Source organism: Macrobrachium rosenbergii, chromosome 18 (assembly GCF_040412425.1).
Source record: "Macrobrachium rosenbergii isolate ZJJX-2024 chromosome 18, ASM4041242v1, whole genome shotgun sequence".
NCBI classification, from domain to species: Eukaryota; Metazoa; Arthropoda; class Malacostraca; order Decapoda; family Palaemonidae; genus Macrobrachium; species Macrobrachium rosenbergii.
This window is the reverse complement of record NC_089758.1, coordinates 27,244,318-27,261,906: the sequence shown is the minus strand read 5'-3', so window position 1 is coordinate 27,261,906 and position 17,589 is coordinate 27,244,318. Positions and strand designations below refer to the sequence as shown.

At 36.2% G+C, this 17,589-nt stretch overlaps 1 protein-coding gene and 20 non-coding genes across 21 annotated transcripts in view; 20 read left to right on the top strand and 1 right to left on the bottom strand.

The window, feature by feature from the left end:
• Positions 1 to 17,589, top strand: part of LOC136848228 (uncharacterized) — a 94,314-nt gene that overhangs the window by 12,047 nt on the left and 64,678 nt on the right. The window lies entirely within an intron of this gene.
• TRNAI-AAU (transfer RNA isoleucine (anticodon AAU)) lies at positions 217 to 290 on the top strand. Its single transcript has one exon. It is a non-coding gene; the product is annotated as a tRNA-Ile (tRNA).
• TRNAI-AAU (transfer RNA isoleucine (anticodon AAU)) lies at positions 1,041 to 1,114 on the top strand. Its single transcript has one exon. It is a non-coding gene; the product is annotated as a tRNA-Ile (tRNA).
• Positions 1,420 to 1,493, top strand: TRNAI-AAU (transfer RNA isoleucine (anticodon AAU)). Its single transcript has one exon. It is a non-coding gene; the product is annotated as a tRNA-Ile (tRNA).
• Positions 1,960 to 2,033, top strand: TRNAI-AAU (transfer RNA isoleucine (anticodon AAU)). The gene has a single exon. It is a non-coding gene; the product is annotated as a tRNA-Ile (tRNA).
• Positions 2,757 to 2,830, top strand: TRNAI-AAU (transfer RNA isoleucine (anticodon AAU)). Its single transcript has one exon. It is a non-coding gene; the product is annotated as a tRNA-Ile (tRNA).
• TRNAI-AAU (transfer RNA isoleucine (anticodon AAU)) lies at positions 3,264 to 3,337 on the top strand. Its single transcript has one exon. It is a non-coding gene; the product is annotated as a tRNA-Ile (tRNA).
• Positions 3,912 to 3,985, top strand: TRNAI-AAU (transfer RNA isoleucine (anticodon AAU)). Its single transcript has one exon. It is a non-coding gene; the product is annotated as a tRNA-Ile (tRNA).
• TRNAI-AAU (transfer RNA isoleucine (anticodon AAU)) lies at positions 5,231 to 5,304 on the top strand. Its single transcript has one exon. It is a non-coding gene; the product is annotated as a tRNA-Ile (tRNA).
• TRNAI-AAU (transfer RNA isoleucine (anticodon AAU)) lies at positions 5,637 to 5,710 on the top strand. Its single transcript has one exon. It is a non-coding gene; the product is annotated as a tRNA-Ile (tRNA).
• Positions 6,265 to 6,338, top strand: TRNAI-AAU (transfer RNA isoleucine (anticodon AAU)). Its single transcript has one exon. It is a non-coding gene; the product is annotated as a tRNA-Ile (tRNA).
• On the top strand, positions 6,815 to 6,888 carry TRNAI-AAU (transfer RNA isoleucine (anticodon AAU)). The gene has a single exon. It is a non-coding gene; the product is annotated as a tRNA-Ile (tRNA).
• On the top strand, positions 7,379 to 7,452 carry TRNAI-AAU (transfer RNA isoleucine (anticodon AAU)). The gene has a single exon. It is a non-coding gene; the product is annotated as a tRNA-Ile (tRNA).
• TRNAI-AAU (transfer RNA isoleucine (anticodon AAU)) lies at positions 8,067 to 8,140 on the top strand. The gene has a single exon. It is a non-coding gene; the product is annotated as a tRNA-Ile (tRNA).
• TRNAI-AAU (transfer RNA isoleucine (anticodon AAU)) lies at positions 8,559 to 8,632 on the top strand. The gene has a single exon. It is a non-coding gene; the product is annotated as a tRNA-Ile (tRNA).
• On the top strand, positions 9,738 to 9,811 carry TRNAI-AAU (transfer RNA isoleucine (anticodon AAU)). Its single transcript has one exon. It is a non-coding gene; the product is annotated as a tRNA-Ile (tRNA).
• Positions 10,254 to 10,327, top strand: TRNAI-AAU (transfer RNA isoleucine (anticodon AAU)). The gene has a single exon. It is a non-coding gene; the product is annotated as a tRNA-Ile (tRNA).
• On the top strand, positions 10,835 to 10,908 carry TRNAI-AAU (transfer RNA isoleucine (anticodon AAU)). Its single transcript has one exon. It is a non-coding gene; the product is annotated as a tRNA-Ile (tRNA).
• Positions 11,331 to 11,404, top strand: TRNAI-AAU (transfer RNA isoleucine (anticodon AAU)). Its single transcript has one exon. It is a non-coding gene; the product is annotated as a tRNA-Ile (tRNA).
• Positions 12,473 to 12,546, top strand: TRNAI-AAU (transfer RNA isoleucine (anticodon AAU)). Its single transcript has one exon. It is a non-coding gene; the product is annotated as a tRNA-Ile (tRNA).
• TRNAI-AAU (transfer RNA isoleucine (anticodon AAU)) lies at positions 13,159 to 13,232 on the bottom strand. Its single transcript has one exon. It is a non-coding gene; the product is annotated as a tRNA-Ile (tRNA).

Genomic DNA, 17,589 nt, shown 5'->3' with positions numbered 1-17,589 from the left:
TGAAGAAAAAACTACTACTCTACCATATTTGATTAAACATCAGAGTAATCCTGTTACCGATACTAAAATGGCCAGTTTTAAATGAAACTACAGTTCTCCACTTCCTGACATGACAAACCTATCAGTATCTCTTAAGACCATAAATATAAATTCTCAAAATTTAATAAGACGACTTCAATCAATATTATTGATTTAATACCTTCCCAACGTTACTGAGGCCTGTTAGCTCAGTTGGTTAGAGCGCCGTGCTAATAACGCGGATGTCGTGGGTTCGATCCCCATACGGGCCAGGGAGAGACAGCTTTTCTTAACAAAGGCAGATATGATACACTATGAAATTCCTAATAAAGCAAGAGAAAGTAATAATGCCAAATGTGAAACTATAAAGCAAGAGGAAAGCAATAGCGCCGTTTCACGGGTTGCATCTCCATGCGAGCCGGAAGCTAATATTGCTTGAAAATTGCAGAAGAATGCTTTCACTGAACACTTACACCTAAATTGCTCTCTCTATCTCTTCTCATGTCAATCATAGTCAAACAATAATGTTGGCGAAACACTTCATAAAACTAGGAGTGAATGCAAAGGACAGAGTCAGTGCTCCTGTAGGTCTAGTGGGAATTTCAGAGGGAATATGACCTAACCAGACTTAACTCTCAACTTTACCTAATCTAACCTTGGATGCCATGTCCTACCTTGGCCTGAGGGGAGGGGAGGGGGGGTGCCCTCCCCCGACCCTCCCAAAGTAATTCGTGAGCATTCTGTCCTAAACGTGTACATACAAGTTAATACTAATATCTAGAAAATAAATTTTTTGTCTAAATATATAAAAATATATATATATATATATATATATATATATATATATATATATATATATATATATATATATATATATATATATATATATATATATATATATATATATATATATATTAGTACATATATACTTATACGTCAAATTACACAAACATTCTCAAATTTTAATGGAATGAATTCAGTAAATATTTGTAATTTTTAATTGTCATTCTCAGCATTAGTATGGCCTGTTAGCTCAGTTGGTTAGAGCGCCGTGCTAATAACGCGGATGTCGTGGGTTCGATCCCCATACGGGCCAGAGGGTGATTACTTTTCTTACATGAACTGTTACTCTCTTTTCATGATTCTCTTAGAATACCGTGTACTGACCTAACCCTTGCCATCCTGGCTAAACTTAAGGGCGCCGTGCCCTGACCTGGCCGGGGGGGCTTTGCACCCACCCAAGGTACACTGAATACCCCTGTCTCCCTTCTCTGCATACTACCCACAATCTACCTGCTTGTTAAAATATACTACCAAAATAAACATATTTCCTTAAAATTTAATTAGATGAATTCAATAAATAATTAGGACTTTGAATTCAGCCACTACAGACATAATTCAGGCCTGTTAGCTCAGTTGGTTAGAGCGCCGTGCTAATAACGCGGATGTCGTGGGTTCGATCCCCATACGGGCCAGTGAAAGTTCATTTTTCCTACCACGTGCAGAGATAATGAACTATTACTTTCTATTTGAATGCAAGACAAAATATTATAAGCAGACAACTACAGGCTAAGAAAGAACTTGTTCTCATTCATTTTAATTTCTGGAAAGAAAAATAACCTGATATCCTCTGTGATTAATAATTATCGTGGAAATTTTATTGACTGCTACTGAAATGGCTAGTTTTCATAGACACTAGAGTTCTTCACATCTTTCTTGAAATGGCCAACTTGCTCTTAAAATTTGGTACAGTGAGTTCAATAAATATCACTGATTTCAAACTCAGTCATTACTAGTACAATTAAGGCCTGCTAGCCTTAGCCAACAAAAACTATTACAGAATTATACTTGCAGGCAATACAAACTTCTACAACAAAAGATCTATACATGAATTCAATAACTATTGCTGAGTTTACATTCCGTTATTGCCAGCAATATTGCGGCCTGTTAGCTCAGTTGGTTAGAGCGCCGTGCTAATAACGCGGATGTCGTGGGTTCGATCCCCATACGGGCCAGAGGTGCATTGCTTTTCTTTACCAGGCACAAAGAATTAGCTATTACACACTTGTAATAACGCGAGAGAAAACTAATACCGTAGTAAACTACTGTGTAAATAACACCAATGTGAACTCAGCAATGAAAATAACACACTGACTGATGACAAAAATATAATTTTAAACATTTACATATAAGCAGTTTTTATCATCTAAATATAAGCAGATACCACTTCACGAATGAACTTGCTCTTGTTACATTTTATCTTTGGAGAGAAAACTAAAATTTTATCACAAGATTAAACATTACATAAGGAAATCCTGTTACCAATATTGAAATGGCTAGTTGTCAGTGACTCTTAAGCTTTCTTATTTGTTTTTGAAATACTCACTCTCTATCTCTTAAAAACGTCAATGAAATGCAGTATATAATTAATTAAAGGATACGGTAGACAATGGGTATTAATGATAATACTTTCACCTACAAGGGGAATCTATTTTCAGGTTAAAAAATAAAACTAATATCACTACTTAAAATTTGTTCAAATGAATTCAAGAAACTTCACTGATTTTTAATTCATTTAGCTCAGTTGGTTAGAGCGCCTTGCTAATAACGCAGATTCCACAAAAAATATATTTTCTTGTAAAAATATATCTCCAGTCCAAAATAAATTCTTAAAACTTAATAATATGAATTTAATAAATATCGGTGATTTTCAATTTAGTCATTATAGGCATTATTGAGGCCTGTTAGCTCAGTTGGTTAGAGCGCCGTGCTAATAACGCGGATGTCGTGGGTTCGATCCCCATACAGGCCAGAGGAAGTTAATTTTTTCCTACAAATGGCAGAAATAATGAGCGATTAGTTTCTAATGACATCAGGAGAGAAAACTACAATAAGATCTAACCTTGAACTGTAATTTGATCATCTGTGATTAAACGTTACATAGGGAAATCATATTAATGATACCGAATTAGCTAGTTTTCAATGACACCTGAGCTTTCCTCTATGTTGCTGTCACTTAAGAACATAAAAGAAATGCACAATGATAAATAACCAATGAGACTGATAAAACTTCATCAAATTACACATAGCCTATACCATAATACTATTCACAAAAAACTTAATCTAAAAAAAAACTATTTTCAAGGAAAACTATATCAACTAAACAAATACAGATTCTTAAAGTTTGATAAGGTGAATTCAATATATACGCCCATTTTTAATTCATCAACTGCCATTGCTATTAAGGCCTGTTAGCTCAGTTGGTTAGAGCGCCGTGCTAATAACGCGGATGTCGTGGGTTCGATCCCCATACGGGCCAGTGGGAGTTCACTTTTTTCTACCACATGCAGAAATAATGAAATATTACCTTCTATTAATAATGCAAGACAACACTGGCGGTGTGCCCATATTCTAAAAATAATGTCAGGAGAGAATTTCATCATCTGTGATTAAACATTATATGGGGAAATCCTTTTACTGATACTGAGTTTGCTAGTTTTCAATGACAACTGAGCTTTCCTCTTCACTGCTGAATTGCCCAGTCTCTTTGTCACTTGGAATGTAAATGAATTGCACATTGGTAAATTACCCAATAAGAGTGATAAATCGTATCATCAAATTATACATATAATATATCCATAAAAAATCTTAAAACGGGTAGAATGCAGTGAGAAGTCACAAATAACTGGGGGGGGGGGGAGAAGCCCGATCAGGGTACAGCACAGCATCAGAGATTAGGTTAATTTAAGATCAAGTCTGGTTCGGTCGTATTCCCTATGAAATGCCTATATTTTCATGGAAAACTATACAAAATAAATAGATTCGTCAAGTCTCATAACGTGAATTCAATAAATACCACTGATTTTGAATTTATTAACTGCCATCATTATTAAGGCCTGTTAGCTCAGTTGGTTAGAGCGCCGTGCTAATAACGCGGATGTCGTGGGTTCGATCCCCATACGGGCCAGTGGACGATCACTTTTCCCTACGAATTGCAGAACTAATTAAATATTACTTTCTATCAATAGTGCGTGGTCAACAAATGTCAACAGGACTCTCTCTCTGCAAACCTTATATTTTATTGTATGTGATTAAACGCTACACAGGAAAATCCCATTACCGGTGCTGAATTGGACAGTTATCAGTGACACTTGAGCTTTCCTTATCATTGCTGAAAAGCCTAACAATATGCACAATGATAATTTGACCTTGAAGACTGCCAGATCATACTATTCAAGAAAAATTTTAAATCTACACAAAAACTATTTTCATGGAAAACTATACAAGAGTAGTAAGCACAGTACGGGGTCACCAATTTCTTGGGGGTTCCAGGGCAGACAGCCTCCCCCCCGGCCCCCACACGGTTAGGACACAGCGCCCATGGTTAGGTTAGGTAAAGCCAAGTCTGGTCAGGTTATATTCCCTCTGCGATGCCTATTACAAAAACGTCTGTCAAGTCTACAGTAGCCCTGAGCCTTAACTCTGCATTTGCAAATAAACATTCGTAAAATTTGATCGAATAAATTCAATGAATACCACTGATTTTGAATACATTAAAGGCAAACATTATTGAGGCCAGTTAGCTCAATTGGTTAGAGCGCCGTACTAATGATGCGGATGTCGATCCCCATACGGGCCAGAGGAATTTCAATTTTCCTACCACTGGCAGAAATAATGAAACATTACCTTTTATTAAGGATGCAAGACAAAACTGATGGCGTGCCCATATTCTAAAAATAATGTCAAGAGAAAATTTTATCATCTGTGATTAAACATTACATGGGGAAATCCTATTACTGACACTCAATTTGCCAGTTTTCAATGACATCTGAGCTTTCCTCTTCACTGCTGAAATACCAAATCTTTTGCCACTTGGAATGTACATGAACTGCACAATGGTAAATTACCCGATAAGAGTAATAAAACGTATCATCAAATTATACATATAATACTATCCATAAAAAATCTTAAAACGGGTACAATGCAGTGAGGGGTCATGAATTATTGGGGGGGGGGACCCCGCCCAGGGTGCAGTAAGGCATCAGAGGTTAGGTTAGTTTAAGATAAGTCTGGTTAGGTCAGGTCACATTCCCTATAATGCCTATATTTTCATGGAAAACTATACAAAATTAATAAAAGACTGGTCAAGTCTCATAAGATGAATTCAATAATTACCACTGATTTTGAATTTATTAATTGCCATCATTATTGAGGCCTGTTAGCTCAGTTGGTTAGAGCGCCGTGCTAATAACGCGGATGTCGTGGGTTCGATCCCCATACGGGCCAGTGGAAGATCACTTTTTCCTATGAATTGCCAGAAATAATTAAATATTACTTCCATACATATAACAATGTCCACAAAAAATCTTAAAACGGGTAGCATGCAGTGAGGGGTCACAAATCATTTGGGGGGTCCAGGGGGGTTAAGGCACCACCCAGGTTAAGACACAGAGTCCGAGGTTAGGTTATGTTAAGGTACGTCTGGTTAGGTCATATTCCCTCTGAAATGCCTATACTTTCACAGAACACTTTACAAAATAAACATACTAGTAAAGTTTAATCAGAGTAATTCAATGGGTATCGCTGATTTTGAATTTAATAATTGTTGCCATTATTAAGGCCTGTTAGCTCAGTTGGTTAGAGCGCCGTGCTAATAACGCGGATGTCGTGGGTTCGATCCCCATACGGGCCAGTCGAAGAATATTTTTCCATGCCAATGGCAGAAATTATGAAGTATAACTTTTTATTAATAATGCATAACATAACTGGAGCCGTCCTCTCTCTCCCACGAAAATGAGATGGTAACTTTGCAGTTCCTGAACTTGCAGACTATTCAGCATCTCAAAATCTGAGCTTGAGGTGATGTATAATGGGAAATTAAACAAAAAGAAAATTACGTTATTTTATAAATAACGTCAGGAGACAAAACAGTATGTGATTAAACTTCACCGATACTGAATTGGATAGTTTCCAATGACACTTAAGCTTTCCTCATTGTTGCTGAAAAGCTTAGCCTCTGTGTACAAGATATACAGGCTATGCACAAAGATGATTTGACCAGTAAGACTGATATAACTTATCAAATTATACATGCAAAATAATACTATTAACAAAAATCTAATATATAAAAAAAGTATTTTCATGTATAAATATACAAACTAAAATTAATATAGATTAATAAGGTTTGATTAGATGAACTCACGAAATATTGCTGATTCTGAATTTATCGACTGCCAACATTATTGAGGCCTGTTAGCTCAGTTGGTTAGAGCGCCGTGCTAATAACGCGGATGTCGTGGGTTCCATCCCCATACGGGCCAGTGGAGAGTCATTTTTCCTATCAATGAATGGCTGGCTGGCTGGCTCGCTCTCGCTCTCTCTCTATCTCTCCCTCCAAAACTACAATTTTTCAATCTGGATTAACATTTCACAGGGAAACCCTATTACTGATACCAAATTTGTTAGTTTTCAGTAACACTTGAGCTTTCTTATGCTTTGTTAATTTTCAGTAACACTTGAGCTTTCTTATGCTATGTTGAATATGCAATCTCTCACTATCACTTGTGAACGTAAATGAAAGGCACAATGATAAATTACCTAATAAGATTGATAAAGCATATGATCAAATTATATATGCAGGATAATGCTATTCAAAAAAATCTTAATCTACAAAAAAAAAAAAACTTTTTTTATGGAAAGTTATAAAAACCAAAATTAATGTAGATTTGTAAAGTTTATTTAGCTGATTTCAATAAATACCGGTGATTTTGAATTCATGAACTGCCAGCATTATTGAGGCCTGTTAGCTCAGTTGGTTAGAGCGCCGTGCTAATAACGCGGATGTCGTGGGTTCGATCCCCATACGGGCCAGTGGCTAATTACTTTTCTTGTGAGGCCGAAGGGACGCTGCAAAGTACCTCAATAATGCCTACAGTGCACCGCATGCACTACCTCTCCACGGGAATCTACCTACATCTTATGAACTTGAATGAAATGCATGGTGTCAATGATAAATGAACTAGGAAGATGGTTAAAACTTATAATATATTTAGATATGCACCATAAAGCTAAACCTTATTACAAAATTTGACATAGGCAAAACGATATTAGTATCTACAAAAAAATATTTACTTTCTTGTGAAAATATACAACCAATATAAATATTGTTCTTCTGAAAATGTATGACCAACATCAATATTTTTCTTAAGAAAATATACAAGAAACATAAACTTATATGACCAACATCAATATTTTTCTTAAGAAAATATACAAGAAACATAAACTTATATTTTTAAAATTTTGTAAGATGAATTTAATATATATCTGGGATTTTGAATTCAGTCACTACAGACGTTATTAAGGCCTGTTAGCTCAGTTGGTTAGAGCGCCGTGCTAATAACGCGGATGTCGTGGGTTCGATCCCCATACGGGCCAGTGGAAGAATATTTTTCCATGCCAATGGCAGAAATTATGAAGTACAACTTTTTATTAATAATGCACAACAAAACTGGTTCCTCTCTCTCTCTCTCTCTCTCTCTCTCTCTCTCTCTCTCTCTCTCTCTCCTCAGGAATGTTGAGACGTTTTAGCACTTACTGAGATTGCAGACTGTACAGCATCTCAAAATCTGATCTTGAAGCAATATATAATGGAAAATTAAATAAAATGAAAATCAAGTTATTTAATAAATAACGTCAACAGACAAAACTGTATGTGATTAAACTTCACCGATAATGAACTGGATAGTTTTCAATGACACTTAAGGTTTCCTCATTGTTGTTGAAAAGCTTAACCTCTCTCTAAACAAGATATGTAGTCTCTAAACAAGATATGTAGGCTAAGCACAATGATGATTTGACCAATAAGACTGATGAAACTTATCAAATTACACATGCAAGACAATGCTATTAAAAAATTCTAAAATATACAAAAAAAAAGTATTATCATGTAAAAATATACAAACTAAAATTACTAGAAGTTCATAAGCTTTGATTAGATAAATTCAAGAAATATTGATGATTTTGAATTCATAATCAGCCGACGTTATTGAGGCCTGTTAGCTCAGTTGGTTAGAGCGCCGTGCTAATAACGCGGATGTCGTGGGTTCGATCCCCATACGGGCCAGAGGAAGATCACTTTTCCTACCAATGGTGCTCTCGCTCTCACTGTCTCTCTTCTCTAAAACTGCAATTTTATCATCTGGAATAACAACATTACATATGGAAATCCTATTACTGATACTGAATTTGTTCGTTTTCAATAACACTTGAGCTTTCTTCTGCTATGTTGAATGTGCAACCTCTCACTATCACTTGTGAACATAAATGAAAGGCACAATGATAAATTAACTAATAAGATCGATAAAGCATATTATCAAATATAGCCTATAAGTAAAATAGTACTATTCACAAAAAATCTTAATCTACAAAAAAACTTTATGGAAAACTATAAAAACTAAAATTAATATAGATTCGTAAAGTTTATTTAGTTGAATTCAATAAGTATTGCTGATTTTGAATTCATGATCTGCCAACGTTATTGAGGCCTGTTAGCTCAGTTGGTTAGAGCGCCGTGCTAATAACGCGGATGTCGTGGGTTCGATCCCCATATGGGCCAGTCGAGGAACATTTTTCCCTGCCAATGGCAGAAATTATGAAGAACAACTATTTATTAACAAACCTGGCGCCGTCCTCTCTCTCTCTCTCTCTCTCTCTCTCTCTCTCTCTCTCTCTCTCTCTCTCTCTCTCTCTCTCTCTCTCTCTCTCTCAGGAATGTTGAGATGCTAACTTAGCAGTTCCTGAACTTGCAGACTATTCAGCATCTCAAAATCTGAGCTTGAAGTGATATATAATGGGAAATTAAATAAAAAGAAAATCACGTTATTTTTTAAATAACGTCAGGAGACAAAATTGTATGTGATTAAACTTCACAGATACTGAATTGAATAGTTTTCAACGACACTTAAGGCTTCCTCATTGTTGTTGAAAAGCTTAACCTTTCTCTGTACAAGATGTATATATACAATCATCATTTGACCAATAAGACTGATAAAACTTATTACCACATTATACATGCACAAAAAATGATACTGTTCACAAAAAAATCTTAAACATACAAAAAAAGCAGTATTTTCATGTTAAAATATACAAACTAAAATTAATATAGATTCGAAAGGTTTGATTAGCTGAATTCAAGAAATATCGCTGATTTTAAATTCATCGACAGGCGACGTTACTGAGGCCTGTTAGCTCAGTTGGTTAGAGCGCCGTGCTAATAACGCGGATGTCGTGGGTTCGATCCGCAAACGGGCCAGTGGAAGTTCACTTTTCCTACCAATGGCTCTCTCTCTCTCTCTCTCTCTCTCTCTCTCTCTCTCTCTCTCCAAAACTACAATTTTATCATGTGGATTAACAACATTGCATAGGGAAATCCTATTACTGGTACTGAATTTATTGTTTCCAATAACACTTGAGCCTTCCTCTGCTATGCTGAATATGCAACCTCTCACTATCACCTGTAAACGTAAATGAAAGGCACAATGATAAATAACTAATACTATTGACAAAGCATATTATCAAATTATATATGCAAGATAATACTATCCAGGAAAAATCGAAAAATACAAAAGACTATAAAAACTAAATATAGATTCGTAGAGTTTATTTACTTGAATTCAATAAATATCGCTGATTTTGAATTCATGATCAGCCGAAGTTATTGAGGCCTGTTAGCTCAGTTGGTTAGAGCGCCGTGCTAATAACGCGGATGTCGTGGGTTCGATCCCCATACGGGCCAGTGGCTAATTACTTTTCTTGTGAGGCTGAAGGGACGCTGCAAAGTACCTATGTCTACAGTTCACCGCATGAGGTGCACTGAAGGTACTGCCTCCCTACGGGAATCTACATCTTATGAATTTGAATTAAATGCATGGTGTCAATGATAAATGAACTAGGAAGATGGTTAAAACTTACAATAAATTTAAGATATGCACCATAAAACTAAAACTTATTACAGAATTAGATATAGGCAAAACGATGTTAGTGTCTAAAATAAAATATTACTTTCTTGAGAAAATATGCAACCAATATAAATATTGTTCTTGTGAAAATATATGACCAACATCAATATTTTTCTTATGAAAATATACAACAAAAATAAACTTATATTCTTAAAATTTAGTAAGATTAATTTAATAAATATCTGGGATTTTGAATTCAGTTACTAGAGACGTTATTGAGGCCTGTTAGCTCAGTTGGTTAGAGCGCCGTGCTAATAACGCGGATGTCGTGGGTTCGATCCCCATACGGGCCAGTCGAAGAACATTTTTCAATGCCAATGGCAGAAATTATGAAGTATAACTTTTTATTAATAACGTATAACAAAACTGGCTCCGTCCTCTCTCTCCCTCTCTCTCTCTCTCCCACGAATGTTGAGATGCTAAATTAGCAGTTCCTGAACTTGCAGACTATTCAGCAACTCAAAATCCGAGCTTGAAGTGACATGTATAATGGGAAACTAAATAAAAAGAAAATTACGTTATTTTATAAATGACGTCAACAGACGAAACTGCATGTGATTAAACTTCACTGATACTGAATTAGATAGCTGTCGAAAAGCTTAACCTCTCAGTACAAGATATATAGGCTATGGACAATGATGATTTGACCAATAAGACTGGTAAAACTTATCAAATTATACATGCAAAATAATACTATTAACAAAAAACCTAAAATATAAAAATTAGATTCATAAGATTTGTTTAGGTAAATTAAAAAAATATCGCTGATTTTAAATTCATCGAATATTCGACATTATTGAGGCCTGTTAGCTCAGTTGGTTAGAGCGCCGTGCTAATAACGCGGATGTCGTGGGTTCGATCCCCATACGGGCCAGAGGCTAATTACTTTTCTTGAGGCTGAAGGGACGCTGCAAAGTACCTCAATAATGCCTACAGTGCACCGCATGCACTACCTCTCCACAGGAATCTCCATCTTATGAACTTGAATTAAATGCATGGTGTCAATGATAAATGAACTAGGAAGATGGTTAAAACTTATAATAAATTTAGATATGCACCATAAAACTAAAACTTACAAAATTAGATATAGGCAAAACGATATTATCTACAAAAAAAAATTTGTTTTCTCATGAAAATATACAACCAATATAAATATTGTTCTTGTGAAAATGTATGGCCATCAATGTTTTTCTTATGAAAATATGTGACAAATATAAACTTATATTCTTAAAATTTAGTAAGATGAATTTAATAAATATCTGGGATTCTGAATTCAGTCACTACAGACTTTATTAAGGCCTGTTAGCTCAGTTGGTTAGAGCGCCGTGCTAATAACGCGGATGTCGTGGGTTCGATCCCCATACGGGCCAGTCGAAGAACATTTTTCCATGTCAATGGCAGAAATTATAAAGTACAACTTTTTTTTATTAATAAAGCATAACAAAACTGGCGCCGTCCTCTCTCTCTCTCTCTCTCTCACGAATGTTGAGATGCTAACTTAGCAGTTCCTGAACTTGCAGACCATTTAGCATCTCAAAATCTCAGCTTGAAGTGATATATAATGGGACAAAACTGCATGTGATTAAACTGTATGTGATTAAACTTCACTGATACTGAATTGGATAGTTTTCAATGACACTTAAGCTTTCCTCATTGTTATTGAAAAGCTTACCCTCTCTGTACAAGATATAGCCTATAGGCTATGCAAAAAGATTACTTGACCAATAAGACTGATGAAACTTATCAAATTACACAAGCAAGATAATACTATTTACAAAAAATCTAAAATACACACACAAAAAAGGAATATTTACATGTATAAATATACAAACTAAAATTAATATAGATTCGTAAGATTTGATTAGATGAATTCAAGAAATATCGCTGATTTTGAATCCAACGAATGCCGACGTTATCGAGGCCTTTAGCTCAGTTTGTTAGAGCACCATGCTAATAACGCCGATGTCGTGGGTTCGATCGTAATACGGGCCAGAGGGTAATTACTTTTCTTATGAGGCCAAAGGGACGCTGCAGAGTTCCTAAATAATGCCTACAGTGCTCTGCATGAAGTGCACTGATGGCATTACCTCTCTACAGGAATCTACATCTTATGAACTTGAATTAATTGCATGGTCAATCATAAATTAACTAGCAAGATGGGTAAAATTTATAATACATTTAGATATGCACAATAAAACTAAAACTTATTACAGAATTAGATATAGGCAGAACGATATTAGTACCTACAAAAAAAAAATTTTTTTACTTGTGAAAATATACAACCAATGTAAATACTGCTCTTGTGAAAATGTATGACCAACATCAATATTTTTCTTATGAAAATATACAACAAATACAACCTTATATTCTAACAATTTAGCGAGATGAATTTAATAAATATCTGGGATTTTAAATTCAGTCACTACAGACGTTATTAAGGCCTGTTAGCTCAGTTGGTTAGAGCGCCGTGCTAATAACGCGGATGTCGTGGGTTCGATCCCCATACGGGCCACAGGGTTACTTTTCTCCACAATGGTGGAAATAATAATCTATTATACTCTTCTATTAATACAACAGACGAGCTAGCAACGTTCTAATAACGCTGCGTCGTGGGTTCCATCTCCATACGAGCCGGGAGTTAATAATGTCACCTGCAATTATTCGAAAGTTACAAGTCTCTCTGACTTATATATATACACACACATTAGTATCTACAAAAACAAATTTATTTTCATGTGGAAATGCTACCAATATAAATATATCTTGTGTATATGTATGTGTGTGTGTGTGTGTGTATATATATATATATATATATATATATATATATATATATATATATATATATATATATATATATATTGGTTGCATATTTCCATAAGAAAATAATTTGTTTTTGTAGATACTAGTATCATTTTGCATATATCTAATTCTGTAATAAGTTTTAGTTTTATTGTGCATATCTAATTTTATTCCAAGTTTTAACTATCTTACTATTTCAGTTATCATTGACACCTTGAACTTTATTCAAGTTCAAAAGATCAGTGCACCCCATGCAGTGCACTGTATGCATTATTTAGGTACTTTGCAGGGTCCCTTCGGCTTCATAAGAAAAGTGATCACCCTCTGGCCCGTATGGGGATCGAACCCACGACATCCGCGTTATTAGCACGGCGCTCTAACCAACTGAGCTAACAGGCCTCGATCATGTCAGCGATTAATGAATTCAAAATCAGACATATTTATTGAATTCAACTAAATTCTCCATATTGTTTCATGGCGGTTACTGATAATAATTAAGACAGATTTTTAGGGAATTATTCTTATGATTTAGGGCTACATCTCAACACACACATATATATCCCTGTTTTCACTCGCCTTCCGACGTGGACTTAGTGATATATATATATATATATATATATATATATATATATATATATATATATATATATATATATATATATATATATATGTGTGTGTGTGTGTGTGTGTGTGTGTGTGTGTATGTGTTCAGATTTAGCTCTAAATCATTCAAATTACTCACTAAATATCAGTCTAATTATCAATAACCGCCGTGAAACAATATGGAGAATTTCCATATTCAAATAGTGTAAATATTTACATCCTCATATTTGTATATTCATCATACGATTATACTAATATTACTCATATATTCATTCTATACCATTACTCACTTCTGATAAAATCGCGCAGCCGTCTGTGAGAACATCCTGAAATTGTCTTCAAAATTCAACGTTAAAAGAAAGCAACTATAACTGCCTTAAGTTTATGCACTATGAACAACTGGTTTTTTAAACCTGTACGGATGTGACCATTTCCTCTGCCAGTAACGTGTGGCCTCATAATATCCGGTGCAATGTAGATGTTTGACCTACATAAATAAAAGTGTTGAGACTAGGAGACGCACAGAAAGTCAGTCAGTCTTACCTTACAAATATTGTTTCACTGTTAATTGGCACCCACATTCATGCAGAGTCTAATTTCGATTTTTAATGAAACACATTCTTCATGTGGCAAAATTAGAATTACCCACATGCATACTTTCTTAGTAAAACAAAGACGCTTACAAACACACATGATCAAAACCAACGACGAATACACAACACAATTTTTGGGGGGCCAAAAAATAACGAAAAAAATTAGAAGAGTGTCTCACCTAGAGTTCTTGGAATGATGAAGCAATGGGTTTTTCCGAAGACATTTAGAAAGTCAGCCAGTGAGTACCTTAAATGCCAGGGGGAGGTATCAAATACAACCAGATTGTTGTTGTTGTTGCTGCTCTTGTTATTGTAAGCAACTTATACACTGACAATGAAGCAGAGGCAAAGTACTACCCACTTTACTGACCACCCTCCCCATTCCTTTAAAATAAGCACCCTCCAAATAGAGGCAGAGACGAAGCATTCTGATTAAAATTCTTCCATAATGATAATGAGGTTTCTTGTAATAGTACAAGACTAACCTTCAATTAATCTAAAATTTTGTTATCTAACCTCATACCTTCTAAAAAAAAAAATAGGTTTGCAGAGAAGCCACAAAAACACACACACACACACACACACACACACACACACACACACACACATATATATATATATATATATATATATATATATATATATATATATATGAAGATACATTATTTGATTCTCAGTTCTGGCTGTCACAGATTGGTTTGAGTTTTAAAACCTGGATACATAAGGTAACGTTCAGCAGGGTAATTTAGGGAAACATTCTAATTGGCTTCAATTCCTGAGGAAAAAATCGAAATACCTACAAAACTTCAGTTGAAGGATATGAACAATGAAAAGCGGGGAACATTAGGGGTAACATACGTATATTTGAATTTAGAGATACGACCAAAGTAAGGCAACAGACACCAAGCAAGCATGCGAAATATAATGGTATCCATAGCACCAGCTACCCAAAAAGTCACGTCCACTGCAAAAAAATGACATACATTAAAGAAATACAAAACTACGAAAACCGCACTGTGTAAAACCTGAAAAGAAAAAAGGACCAGGTCCACCTTTATTGGTGAGGCTGCCACGGGCTGGCTACTCACGGGCGCGATCCCACTACTGGTCGACATGGGTGCTTTTGGCTGTTGGGTTTCCCCCCTGGCCCGGTTCACACCTCCTTAGACAACCTGGACGCCCCATGGCTCCCCAAGGGCGCCCATATTGATGCCGAGCTTAGTGCGGACACCCACTCAACATAGGCAGGGCCGCAGCAGTCATCCCCACCTCAAGTCATCCACTGGCCCAAGCCACCGAGACGCCGGTTTACAGGGCGACGCCACGCGCCCCGGCGGAGGTCCAGGGGGAAGTCTCCCCTGTGGTTTGGCCAAAGGAATGGGGATTAAAAATGAAAGATGAATCGGGTGAAAAGATGGCAGTGAGAAGATTGCCGATGGAACCTTATCTTCTTGGAGAATGGCTTGAGAGATCTATTACCCAGTAGAAGAGCTATGAAATAATGGGCAATATGAAGATGATAAGGTAATGGTAAATTTTAACGAAAACATAGAAACCTTTTAATCACACAAAAACACACAGACACACACATAAGAAAGAGAGAGAGAGAGAGAGAGAGAGAGAGAGAGAGAGAGAGAGAGAGAGAGAGAGAGATGCTTCTCAGTGTTAAGAAATTCATTCTTTTAATTATTATAGCAGAAGGGTGATTATGCTCGCGAGAGAAAGTGAAAGTTATTTGTTGACACAGGCAGAAAATGAAGCAGCAAGGAACGGTGACTGACCCTTTAGCAATAAGAACAATTTTTAATCTTGCAAGGCAAATTATGGTAGAAAGGAGAAGTAATAGTAAGATGAAGCGTAGATAAAACTGGCAGTTTCGTGTGAAATGTGATTAAATAAAAAATGTGTTCAGTGATTGAAAGCTGAGGAATATCTATTATTTTTGTAGGCAAGGTATACGACAGGTGTATTGAAAATTAAACTGACAGTGCGAAAAAATAATGAAAATATTTATATGAGTGAACGCGGTGAAATCACACCAATTTGTTGCTCACGTAATAGATATTGAAATGAAAAAGTATCGCCATTTCCTATATGAGGTAAATTACAAATGAAAAAAAGGACCAGGTCCACCTGTATTGGTGAGGCTGCTACGGGCTGACTACTCACGGGCGCGATCCCACTACTGGTCGACATGGGTGCTTTTGGCTGTTGGGTTTCCCCCCTGGCCCGGTTCACACCTCCTTAGACAACCTGGACGCCCCATGGCTACCCAAGGGCGGCCATATCGATGCCGAGCTTAGTGCGGACGCCCACTCAACATAGGCAGGTCCGCAGCAGTCATCCCCACCTCAAGCCATCCACTGGCCCAAGCCACCGAGACGCCGGTTTACAGGGCGACGCCACGCGCCCCGGCCCAGGCAAGGGGCCAAGTCATCTCTCTGATTCGGCCAAAGCAATCAGGACTAAAAGGGAAAGATGGACTGTAAGAAAAGTTGGAGGTGGAAAGAGAGCCGAAGGAACTTTACCGTCCTTAAAGATAACTTGAGATCTATTGCATCATAAAATAGCTATGAGATAATTTGTACTGATATTCATGAAAATGATTTATGAGCTTGTATGAAGATGAGGAATCGTAATGAGAGAGAGAGAGAGAGAGAGAGAGAGAGAGAGAGAGAGAGAGAGAGAGAGAGAATACTAAGGGCGTCTGAATGTGATCAGATTTCTGCTGTTGAATTTGCCACTTCGTTTTTCGTTCGGTCTTATGGCCTATGTGCTTGGGAAAAATATTGCCCAGTTTCTCAACGACTTTTTATATCTCCAACATTACTCGTGCTTGGATATGAGATCTTTTTTCGTACCGATCCCCAACTTTGCTTGACCCTACCATTCGCTAAATGATAGTAATGGGAGTGAGGGAGACCTCTGAAGATGGAAATTGACAGGTTAAGTACTGTTGGATTCACTTTGGCGAATTGTGTGTAAAGTGAGTTTTGTATTTTTCCGTTTGCTTTTCTGTTGTCTGTACCGATAGTTTTCTTTCAACTAATGTATGTTTAGCACGGTTTTTTCACGGTTTGTAGAGAAATTTCATTTTTGCAATTTTTCCTTGGATATTTGTCATTCACTCTTATTCGTTGAGTGAATTCCAGTCTCGTTGTTTGTTTCTGTGCTTAGTGATTCGTCAACAACTGAATCGTCATGTTGACTGTGGTGCGAGGTGAGGGTCTACTACTGTGGATACTGTGAGGGTGTGAATATTATAGTCGATCGTAGACCAGGTGTAAAAATGTTAGATATATAAATTTTATTGAAAACAGATGTAGTTATCTGTGTAGTTACTGACTTACAGTTTATAAATACACTTTTTGAAAGAAGAAACAGTGTACAAGGGTGATTATTAGAGAGAGAACATTTTTTATATTGATCGAGGTTAAAAAAGGGAAATAAAGAATCTTGACTGACTTATTAGAAATACCAAGAAGAATTTTTACTCTTGCAAGGATATTATAATAAGAAAATTTTATAAAAATACATATGGGAGGAGATTGGTGCGAAAA